Here is a 13211-nt window from a genome sequence, read left to right on the forward strand (position 1 = left end):
ATACCCCCCTTAGACTGACATGGTGAAGGTCGACAGTCAAAAGGTCAACATGGGGTTTTTCACTTTTTTCTGAGCCGACATGTGCCAAAAAGGCAGTATTTCATGCCCTACCATCCATTAGGGCACGGTGGAAAAATAAAATAGTGTGTTGAGTGTAGCAAGCGCAGCGAGCCATGCGAGGGGTCGCGGTGGACTTTTTTAGTGTCCATGTCAACTGTGTCGACATAATGGACAAAAAAGTGAAAAACCCCATAACGACCTTTTGACTGTCAACCTTCCTTGTATCAACCTAATGACCCTGTTGACCTAACCCATGTCGACATTCATGCATGTCAATTTTCAGTCATGTCGACCTAATGCTTGTAGACCTAATTCCTGTCTATCCAATGATCCATACCCATATTTCCAATGTTTATGTTTTACCATGAAAAAGTTTACAAAGGTAATATGTAAAGTTACATCAAAGTAATCTGTACAATTTTACGTTCTTGGATATCGCAAACTTTATTTTCAGCTCTGGGCCGCCTCCATTGTAACTTCTGCGATAAGATTCCCTTTTAAGACTTTTTTTTTAAATAATTGATTTAACTAAAAGTTCAATAAGTATATATGCTATATATATATATATATATATATATATATATATATATATAGAGAGAGAGAGAGAGAGAGAGAGAGAGAGAGAGAGAGAGAGAGAAAAGGGTGTAGAGGTGCGCTCAGAAAGTTGTTCACCAATCCACAATTGTAAAGGTAAATACAGAATATATTTATTCCACACGATTAAAACAATTTAAAAACATTTGTTTGGACACGTTTACAGAGATTTTTTTCTGTGGATCATTGTTATTCAGTGCAGAATTTCGAACATAGGTGTAAATTGATCATAAAAGAAACCCTACGCGTTTCGTCCCCTAGGGACTTCTTCAGGGGTAGTACACCAAAATCTGCAAGGTGGTGAAACAAAGCCGTAAATAGTAGGAAATTTAATAAAAATTCTGAAATAAGTTCAAGAATACTTCTAGGTAATGAAAACAGGAGGAAGGAACATATGAAGAGGACAAGAGGAGAGAGAGGGGAGAGTAGGAAATTCTGGAAGTGGAGTCATAAAAGTAAGTGCCGACCAAAATTTACAGAGTCCACCCAGTGTAAAAAAAGGGGGTATAGAAAATGGACATACCAATGAACTTTTTACACCTTGATTAGGTATAGATACATTGAGAACACACTCTTGGGTGTGTACTTGGGTGAGTTGTTCACCGTAGATGCTTTAACAGCACTGTGATGCTCCACTAAGTGGATCTGTACCACGATTTCTGAAAACCCAACATAATGCTAATGAGCCAATTAATCACACACATTGATGGTAACCAATACATAGATAACCAATATCACAATAGGCAAAAAGGGGTCGCGGTGGACTTTTTTAGTGTCGATGTCAACTGTGTCGACATAATGGACAAAAAAGTGAAAAACCCCATAACGACCTTTTGACTGTCAACCTTCCTTGTATCAACCTAATGACCCTGTTGCATTTAGCAGCACACTTACAGGTACGTATAGATAGAGCTCTATCTATACGTACCTGTAAGTGTGCTGCTAAATGCAACTAATACCCCATGATAGTAGAAATTTTGTACAGGATGGTAGTTTTACATCATACTGTATATGAATACAGAAATACTGTATTGGATTGTATTTTACTATATGAATATGTGATTAATTTGCCCATTGTGATATTGGTTATCTATGTATTGGTTACCATCAATGTGTGTGATTAATTGGCTCATTAGCATTATGATGGGTTTTCAGAAATCGTGGTACAGATCCACTTAGTGGAGCATCACAGTGCTGTTAAAGCATCTACGGTGAACAACTCACCCAAGTACACACCCAAGAGTGTGTTCTCAATGTATCTATACCTAATCAAGGTGTAAAAAGTTCATTGGTATGTCCATTTTCTATACCCCCTTTTTTTACACTGGGTGGACTCTGTAAATTTTGGTCGGCACTTACATTTATGACTCCACGTCCAGAATTTCCCACTCTCCCCTCTCTCTACTCTTGTCCTCTTCATATGTTCCTTCCTCCTGTTTTCATTACCTAGAGGTATTCTTGAACTTCTTTCAGAATTTTTATTAAATTTCCTACTATTTCGGCTTTGTTTCACCACCTTGCAGATTTTGGTGTACTACCCCTGAAGAAGTCCCTTGGGGACGAAACGCGTAGGGTTTCTTTTATGATCAATTTACACCTATGGTCGAAATTCTGCACTGAATAACAATGATCCACAGAAAAAATCTCTGTAAACGTGTCCAAACAAATGTTTTTAAATTGTTTTAATCGTGTGGAATAAATATATTCTGTATTTACCTTTACAATTGTAGATTGGTGAACAACTTTCTGAGCGCACCTCTACACCCTTTTCTCTATCTTCTTCATTAGACTCCAACTATCAGCGGGGTCTTAGAGTAGTGCTGCTCACCAACTAGCGCAGGAATAGGTCACAATCCCTCATCTTTTTATATATATATATATATATATATACAAACACAACTATATATATACATTGTCTTGCTTAATGTGGTAATGCACCTATGACACATCCTCTATCTTGTTTGTGTTTTAATCATAAATTCCTTTTAATAACGGAGGAGTAATTTTCTTCTGTGCTCATTTTTCACTGAACCTTTGCTATTTTTCTTCCCTGGTAATAGATATCATTTCAACAGCTTGACTAACCGGTCTGATATAGAATAGCCAGTAATATATACTGATGTAATGACCATGATAAAATCATTGTGTGCTGATTTTATAAATTAGGGTGAAAATGCGAATGAGCCTGAAAAATGAAGCGCTACTGCCTGAATTCCAGGGTTGCTAATGCTTCATACCTTTCTGCTTCATTAAACCAATTTCACGGCAGATGACTTAGAGGAGGAAGCTGTGCTGCTTAAGAGACCCAACAATGGTTTACTGAAAGAAAGGGGGCTAAGATTAAATTAAGTGCTACTTGAGAAATATGGAAATGCTTAAAAAAAAAATCTACCTTCTAAATGGTGAATTCAAACATTTCAGCTCTATCACATTCATAGATTCGTCTCATAATTTTTACATGACTGCTAATTAAGGTCAGAATACTTTCTAATCCACCCGTAATAAATTGGTTGAAAAAAATAATACGTTGTCTCTGGAGACGTATTGTTTGATAAAAAAAATTATAATTTGACAAAAACATTATACAGTACTATAGATTTTTATTAAATTCATGTACTGAAAGAAACTTAGTTGGAAATTACCAGCAACTTTAAAGCACTTTCTATACGAGTAACACAAAGAATATTCTAGTGAGGGTGGATAGCAATGAGAAGGTGTAATATCCTGTACTGTGGGACAGAAAACACATTAATGTCATTTAGAGAATACAATATTTGCAACATGTTATTAATGGATATCAATTTTTTATAAATTTACCCTTTTTTCCATTACCACCTTTTGTGGCAAAAGCTGCACAATTATCATTTATAAAGCCCCATACACACTATTAATTATTTATGTATGTATGTATTTATTTATTATTTATTTACAGTTTCTTATATAGCGCAGCAGATTGCGTTGCGCTTTACAATTGTAGACAGTGATGAAACAAACTGGGTAACAACAGACAAACATAGAGGTTGGAGGGCCCTGCTGCAAGCTTACAATCTATAGGGACATAGGAGGGAAACACAAGGACAGGCACCAGTAATAGCATAGCAGTGCCACCAAGTTGCAAGTCTAGAAGGGAAGCTATATACAATACATACTGTAAGTCCCTCAGAGGGTTATGCGTGTGGTATATATAAAATATTAAATATGATAGGCTTTCCTAAAGAGGTGAGTTTTCAGGGAACGCTTGAAAGTTTGGAGGTCAGTAGAGAGTCTTACATACCCTCCAACTGTACCGATTTAGCCGGTACAGTACCGTTTTTTAATGGTCTGTACCGGCTAAATCTAACTGTACCGAATGTACCGTTTTTTTAGTAGCCAGTGCCTCCTGGGAGTTGTAGTTTGGGAAACATCCAATCAGAGTGAGCAATGCAGCAAGTTTTAGATTGATGCTACAGTAAGCCAATGAAGATGGTGAAAAGGCTGTGCTGGGAAGAGTGATGCGAGCTGCGGCCAATGAGGCGGCGAGTTGTTGGCTGTGTGGGCGCGGAGACTGGGTGACAGGAGCCTCTCGCACATGGTGACTGTGCGCCCGCTCTTTGGGGTGTCGCTCTCTGTGCAGGCGGTTACGGGACATGGCTGCAGCTCCGCTGGCTGAATTGCCCGTGCCCTGCTGGTGGGGTGTGATGGCCGCCTGGCACCTGCTGTGCGGTGTCCGGTGCGGTGCTGGGGAGTGGAGCGCAGGTTGGTCCGAGGACCGGGAAATAGGCAGGTGAGTCCCTCCCCGGGGTTAGGGTAGCATGGTGAGAGGATAAAGGATACAGGGATGGGGCAGCTAGGCAAGCAGCATGGAGTGAAAAAAAATGCACATTCGGAAAGGGGATGTGACCACGCCCACTTTAACTGTGGTCACGCCTACTTCACACATGGTTACACCCCCTTCCCGAATGCGTACCGATTTCTGCCCTTCAGATGTTGGAGGGTATGGTCTTATTGGATTAGAAAGTCTTAAGGGCATTCCATAGGGTGGGAGCAGCGCGATGAAAGTCCTGTAATAGTGAATGGGAGCTAGGCGATATTGTGACCAAAAGTGGCTTCTGAGCGATATTGTTCACAATATCGTCTAGTATGTACACTCAATATCATTAACGATGCTCACTCCTGTGCATCGTTAATGATGACTGATGTCTTCCCAAGTATGCAGGTCAACTTGGCAATATAGCCAAATGAGCTGCATGTTTAGCGGGCCCCGGTGACATCACTGAACAATATCGGCATCCGATATCGTTCAGTATGTACGGATAATATCGGCCATAACAAATGCCTAAAAGTAAACATTCTCTTGAACGATTTAGCTAACACATAGGAGTAAATTTATGAAAGCTTCTAAACTATAAAATAAGTAATGTTGTCCATAGAAACCAATCAGATTCTGTCTACCCGTTATCTATTGCATTCTAGAAAATGGTAGACATAATCTGATTGGTTGCTATGGGAAACATGACCTCTTTTAATTTTTAGAAGCTTTAGTAAATGAACTCCATAAACATACAATGGAGATTTGTTTTACTCATAAAGAGCAAATAACAACCAAACAGCAATTTGCTTTTCTAAATCTCAAAAAAGTGAGACAGAATACAAAAATGTGATTGGTTGCTAGGGATGACTTCTCATTTGCATTTTGAATAATCATGTTGATAAGTACCTAATCTATGAGGATGGCATGTCCGCACACTGTAGCTGGTTATCTCATTGGTATGTAAAAGGTCTCTATATTCCTCAAGCTTTGCTTCATCCACACACTGTTTATGCAAAGCTGTAAAGGTATATGTTTGAATTTCTATAGACGGCAGTTATATATTCTGGAGACCCAGCTGACAGATTAAAAAATGATCTCAGTATCAAGGCATTTTTTTCTAAAATTGAATGACAAATGGAACGTGTTAAAAATGTTTTTTTAATAAGTGAGTCCTTGTTGTCCGTGGATGGCGGAGTGTGCTGGTACAAAGAGATTCTTTCACTAAAGGGAAGTTTATGCGTGCACAAGTTTTTAAATACATTATTTGAAAGAACGATGGAATCAGTGAGGGAGAAAGTGCCATTTCTGGCTCCTCTGCCACAATGCGGACTCTGTGTACAAGTTCCGAGATGCTGGGACTTCGTCCAGCACAAGCTGATTAGTTCAGAAAACATGCATGGACTTAAATTGCCTCCACAATGTGATTAATTGATTATGTTCACTGATCATCTACATGATTACATGCATGAATTACACCTAACGCTTTATCTAGACTCTGTAGCTAAGTTTTCCCAGGATATTTTCATATCTTTGTTACTGTAACAGTTCAATCAAATTTTTTTTTTTGCATTTTTTTCTGATATTATTATTGTAATCCTATATATACAATCACAGGGAGAATGTAAAAACTCCAAACCATTGATTGTATTGCTGATAACTGCCATCAGTGCTGCGAGACACTTCAACACTATACTGTTCATCTGCATACATACCTACGGGATACGGTCATTAGGTCTACAGCAACTAGGTCGACAAGCATTGGGTCGACACCACTAGGTCAACTGGCAACAAGGCAACATGGGTTTAAGTTGACATGGGTCAAGGTCGACATGTGTCTAGGTCAACATAGGTCTAGGTTGACAGGTCTTTAGGTCAACACAAGCATTAGGTCAACATGTGCAAGGTTGACAGCCAAAAGGTCGACATGGGTCGATATTTTGACTGTCAACCATGCCCATGTCGACTTAATGCTTGTGTCGACCTAATGTCCTGTTGATGAGACCCATGTCAACCTTGACCCATGTCGACCTAGCCGCATGTCGGCCTTGCTGCCTGTTGACCTAGTGGTGTCGACCCAATGCAGATACATTCTGCTACTGTATGTTCCCTTGTTTCTGATCACATTAGCAGCTCCACCAGGTTTCTATAGGGCCTTTAGGGGAATTAGCCCATAGTATGCGATGGGTTACTACACTGCATGTTTTCTTGAAGAAAAGTTCTCCTCTTTGGCCATTACTGGTGCATTCACAGCCAGGTGGCTGCACATGATCATTAGGCTTGCGTGCCTTGTAAGTGCATAAGAAGAAATTAAAGTTATGCCATCTGCCCTACAGTTTTGCACTGGGATGCAGTTTAAATCCCGGCATTCGGGATCCCGGCGTTCAAAATCCCGACGCCGGAATCCCGAACGCCGAAATCCCGAACGCCGAAATCCCGACACTTTCTCCCCCCGTGGGTGTCCACGACACCCTCGGAGGGAGAATAAATTAGTGTGCCGAGCGTAGCGAGGCACCGGGCCCGCTGCGTGGTGAGCGCAGCGAGCCTGCAAGGGGGGGCGATCCACGTCCCCCCCTTGTCGGGATTTCGGCGTTCGGGATTCCGGCGTCAGGATTTTGAACGCCGGGATCCCAACCGCTGGCTTTTCATGCCGAATCCTTTTGCACTATGTCTCTTTCTTTTGGAGTTTTCCTAGAAACCTTGGCTTTATAGCTCACTTTGTTTCCATTCAAGAAACATTTGATTGGACTTTAAAAATCTTGTCATTTGCATATTTTCGCCAGTGGGCGACACAAACACCATTGTTGTTTTTTTATGCCGAGACCTGGAAATAAAGTGATACATATACCCCTCTCTGCTTATGAAACTTTTCCCGGACTAACAGGTTTACAGTAAACTGTCCTTTGTAAATGAGTTCATTTAATTGACCGGGCACGCTATATCTGCCATTTCTCAAATAGCACAGTTTACTTTTTCCAAACTTCTGGATGTTTGCCTGGTAGTACAGTATGAGTATCTTTCAAATGACAAATAATACTTGGGACTCTTATATGGGATTTTTACTGGAAAAGAGTTTATCTAGAATTCCATCTTGTATAAAAGTTTGTGATGTCATGCAATATAATTAACGTGAGCGTCTCCATGTAACACATGCAGTTAAATCAAGACATAAGTGTTACATAAGTGTTACTGTGTCGCTGCAAGGATAAACACATGAAGTTCTGGGTTGGTCATCAAACATTAAACCCGAGAGCATGGCATCTCTGTAGCAACAGGTGGATTTGATTCAGTGTTGCTAAGCAACTGATTTTCTCTTGCAAATAGTGTTGAAATGTACATTAGCCTATGGGCTTGGTGCTTGTATGTTTTTATAACTTGGTCATTCCCTCTAAATAAAGTTCCATTTTGCTCTTGAACCTGTGTATTATGTAAGTGACTCACACAGTTATCCTCAAGATTTATCAAATCTTGGACAGAGATAAAGTGACGTTTCCCATGGCAACCAATCAGCTTCTACAGTAACTGTTATTTTACAGGCTGTGCTTGAAAAATGACTGAATCTGATTACTTGCTATGAGCACCTTTTCCACTTTATTTCTCTTTAAGATTTGACAAATCTCCCTCCCTGAACCTAATAAAGTCTTTTGTTACATATTTCATATGTAGCTATTTATTCTGTTTATGTCTTACATTTTTCAGATGTACTACCACATGTGGCTTGGTAATAATGACCGGGCACTATGCAAAGCTTCTGTGATCTGAAAGCATGAAGCGTGTTCAGTCATGATCTCTTCACCACGCTCCATGGACACAGATGTCTTTTCTGTCTACCCCTAATAAACCCTAGGACAATATTTAAGGCTCAAACCATACACTACAAATATGCCGGACAGACTACAGTGTAAGGAACCGTTGATGTGAGCTATGTGTACAAGCTGTCATGTCATTCTTAACCTCCCCCATGGGGTAGACGCCCAGCTGTGTGGAGATGCAGCTCTAGAGTTGATGACATCAATTTGAAGGATTAACCCCCCACCTGCTGCCACCATTCAGGGGTATTCCACAGAATGTCACCTGTAGATAAGCTTCTTACAGGCAATGCTTACAGTACTCCATGCACAATGAAGGCTAGAAATACAATCTACTTTAACACAGAAATGAGTATAAAAGTATACTAGTATTGTGCATGTATGTATTTCATGTTATACATATGTCTATACTGTGGTATAAAGCGCACATACTATTGTGGTGAATGAATGTGATACTGTAGTCTGCTGAGATGTGAGAACAATTGTCACCATAGAGGGAATATGCTCATACAGTGTCATCCCCAGTGGCAAACGCAGGATTTTCAGAAGGGGGTTTCCAGAGGGGCGGAGCAAAGCACTGAGATGGACACTTAGGTGACCCAGTATATGCCGGGTCAGTTAAAGTATTATAGATAGACCAAATGTATATTAATAACACACACACACATATATATATATATATATATATATATATACACATACATACATATATATACATACAGGGGCGTCAACAGCCATGTAGACCCCTGGGCATAGCAATGTATTGGGGCCCCTACCGATCCTCCAGCGGTGGGGGTGGGGGAAGCTTTGATGTCCCGCGGGTGGTAGGGGGTATTATATCAACCGCTCAGCATGTAGGGCCTGGATCAGTAATTTCCACTAATTACCCCTTTACTGCACAGATGGTGGGAGATGGGGTGGGAGAAGGGGGCATTGGGCTGAATGAAGGGGCCCTGATACATAACTTCCAGGGTGGTAGAGGATGTTTAATACACAGAGGAGGGGTGTATAGTGGAGTGGGCTTATTATTCATAATTTTCTGGTGGGAGGACAGCTTGCTTGACTGCAGATATCTCCAGTTTCCAGAAATAGATTTCTTAGATTTAAAAACTAGAGAATCCCACCTATCAAATGGTATTAGGGACTAGGGGATCCGAGTTCAGGAAGCAGAGCAAATCTGCCAACGAATATATAAAACTACATACCAGGTGTGTGGAGCTGGAGCAGTAACCAGCTGCTGGAAGGCTGATATCTTTGGTTCTGGGAAAAGCTTCTCATGTCCATCAAAGGGGGAGAGTCCCAGCTTTTGGAATATACCCTCAGAAAAACTGTAAGTCAGACAGAACCTGAAATATCTGACTGGGAAGAGCAATTAACAGGCTTGGATGGGGACCACTGCTTTGAAGTCAGATATCTCCGGTTCCCAAGGGCCGATTTTTAAAATTCTTGTACCCATGGAAAGAGGGGACCCTCAGCTTTCAGCCTAGAGCCCTTAGACTCCTGGGGGGGTTTCTGGGTACTCAGAAACCCCCCTGCGTGCGCTACTGATCCCGGTCTAGTAATGTACTTGTGTCCGTGACAGTGTCCGTGACGTGACAGTACAGTATATATATATAGAGAGAGAGAGAAGCCATGACTGTGCTATAAAGAACCTTTGGTGAGGTGATTATAACTATAAAATATTTATATATATATATCCTTTAGTATTTGTTCAAATTATATATATATATATATATATATATATATATATATATATGGCGAGTTCAGCGCGATTATGAGATGGCCGCCAAACTCAGACTTTTTTTAAGGCAAAACCATGCCTTGTAAGTTAATAATAAGTATTAAATCTTGCCCATAATGTATTATCCTGTGCTAGAACCAGTTGAACAAAGAACATTTTTAATTTAGTCTCTCTAATTGCTAGTTTTGTTAATCCCCTAAATTCCGTTGAAACATCTCTGTTAATAGTTTTACTGACAAGTACACTCAGATTCATATTTAAGATACTTTCTATTTAAGATGCTTTCTATGTAAAATAACATGATTGTTTCAGCTGTCGTCACTTGTTAAGCTTCATATTTCCAACAGGTGCAATTAGCAAGAAAAATGAAAATAATACATAAATGATTATTATTATTATTATTATTATTATTAATCATAATAATCATCATCATAATAATATATATATATATATATATATATATATATATATTTATATATATATACTGTATTGACATAATATCCATTAATCAAGGACACATATAGGTTACACATTCTCTGTAGCTGGCAAAATTGAAGACCAGGTTTTAATCAGCCACAGAACCATAAAGCTTAGGGACATTTGGGAAATGCGCATCATATGCACAGCAATTTATCTTGCTCTTGCCATGGTGCACCTTAACGGGACGATTCTGGTTCACTCGCAATGAACCAAAATCGTCCACTGCCCCAATGGTCGGGTTTGTGCATGTTCATGAGCATTTGTGCGCATGTGCAAACCCTGACTGCGAGCAGCTCTGGCGAGTTTCATTGTTGACAGACCATTCGCAACGAGGAGGAAGGGGGGGGGGGGGCGGGATGGGATCAGTGGTGGCGCTGGGCGTTCCCATGCAAATGTTGGCAGGATGAAGTATGCTGGGGCGGGAGCGGCCTCACCTTATGTCAGCTGTCTGCCCTGTCTTCGTCCTGGCACGCAAATATAAGTCAGTCCTCACTGACAGATATTTGCAAGCACAGGACAAATCATTAGAGGGTCTCCGAACATCATTTCTCCTGTGGCGGGCACATGCGAGGGGATGTCGGGGGGCGGGGCGGTTTCACACAGGGACGGGCACTCTGGGACTCGGTAAGCTACTATCTTTGCAGCTTACTGAGTCAACCAGAATCAGACCCTAATTGTCCACTACATGTCCAGGTTGACAACTGAGGGTATATTTACTAAAATGCCTGTTTATAGAATTTGAGATTTTGCCCATATAACCCAATCATATTCTAGCCATTATCTTCTAGAATGTGGAAGATAAATGATAAGTAGAATATGCTTGGTTGTTATAGGCAACTTCTATAAACTCATACTTTAGTAAATATACCCCCACTCTCCACTTGCTAGCTGGCTCTGCATGTTAATAAATAACCCCCCCTCCCCCCCCTTCTGCATGTTAATAAATTAACATGCAGAAGATGTTTTTCATGGCCTCTGCCCACCCAGGACATCTTTTTCATTCTTCACCTGCGGTGGGTGGTGGCCCATAAGTTCTTTTGCATGGCTGGCGCCCATCTTGTTATGATCTTGGTGCGCTGTGGCACCATTTTTGAAAATCCAAGATGGCCAAAGTGAGCCAATCCTAGCTCAACGCATCATCAACCGCCCCAGGTAACATTAGCCAACGTGATGCCGGGGAGGTAGTCTGATGGAGAAGGAGGAGCAATGAAGATCTTCTGAAGATACAAGATGCCATGGCAGCACTGGGTGGGTGGCATCCATGCCTAAGAGCTTAAAGGCTCCCTCCCCCTTCCCCAGGTGAAGAAGGAAAAAGATGACAGTCAGCGGTAAGCCATAGTACACGGTCCTGGCCACCAGCGCTTCCTCTGTTACACCTGTCACTGCACCCAGGGCAAGTGCCTGCCCTTGTTACATCACTGTTCTCATACATCTGACATTAATCATAACTGCCCGGACATGCAGTTTTTAGAATTTATTACTTTACTCATAGTGTGCCTGAAAATGTACTTCTCTACTTAAGAACAACATGGTGTTGCAAAACAGATCCCATTAGTAGTATTAGTTGTGATCTGATATCTACAAATTCTTATCTGTGGGTATATAAAAGTTCCCAATCCCATATACCCCTCAAGTACATCATGGAATTGGCAAGAAAAGAAACCTCTTCATTCCTTTATCTTAGTTACAGGTCTATTAACCACAATCAGCATCTCAGATGCATATGGGTTGTAATAAATTTGACCAAAATCACATAGAGATAGCATGTATCAAATTATCGCATACAGGTTACGAGAAAAGGTTACGAGAAAGCTCTGTCCCGTCACATAAACTACTGCACTGAGCATGTTACCACACATTTGCTGCTGTTGTCCATCAGATGATCACAGGGGCCAGAACAGAGCACAGCCAGCAGTCAAAGAAGGCTGTGTAGAAGTCATAGAACCAGACGGAAGCCCAGATAACGCTATCTCAATATAGTGTTATTGTGACCTGGCTCCCTCTGGAATTTTTTACTTTCTTTATGTAAATTTGGGCAGATCACATTTCTCATTACAGGTATGGGAAATGTGATCTGATTACTAATAAAAATGCATTTTTAAGGGCTTGGTGAGAATTTTACAAACTCTCAAATTACCCTTTTTTTTTACATTTAGGCGATACTAATGAAAATTGGAAAATGGTGTTAAAACAAATATAGATGCCTGCTAAACAATCATGCTCAGTAATCTGAAACCATCTATCTGCACCAATGTGCAAAACAAGGTGCACAAGTGCAGCCTTTATACTCCATAATTATATATATAGGGACCCATCATTTATTGTGCAAGTTACTGCTCTTCCACATATGCGCTTGTCATACTCCATAAAGTGATGAGGCTTTACTAGCACTGGTGCAGACCAAGGTGCGTTGTGGATTCTTTCAGGCCACAGTACAACTGTTATGGGGCCAGATGCACTGAGCTTCAAAAGTGATAAAATGGAGAGTGATAAACAGCCAGCCAATCAGCCCTTAACTGTCACTTTGCAAACCTAGCCTGTAACATGACAGTTAGGAGCTGATTGGCTGGCTATTTATCGCTCTCCATTTTATCACTTTTTGAAGCTTGATATATCTGGCTGTTATTAAAGAGTAAATACATTATTTATTTGTTTATTAACAGTTTCTTATATAGCCCATACATATTCTGCAGCGCTGTACAGAGAATATTTGAACACTCACATCCGTCCCTGCCCCAGT

The sequence above is a fragment of the Crinia signifera genome, chromosome 9, assembly GCF_055691185.1.
Source record: "Crinia signifera chromosome 9, ASM5569118v1, whole genome shotgun sequence".
Taxonomy (NCBI): Eukaryota; Metazoa; Chordata; class Amphibia; order Anura; family Myobatrachidae; genus Crinia; species Crinia signifera.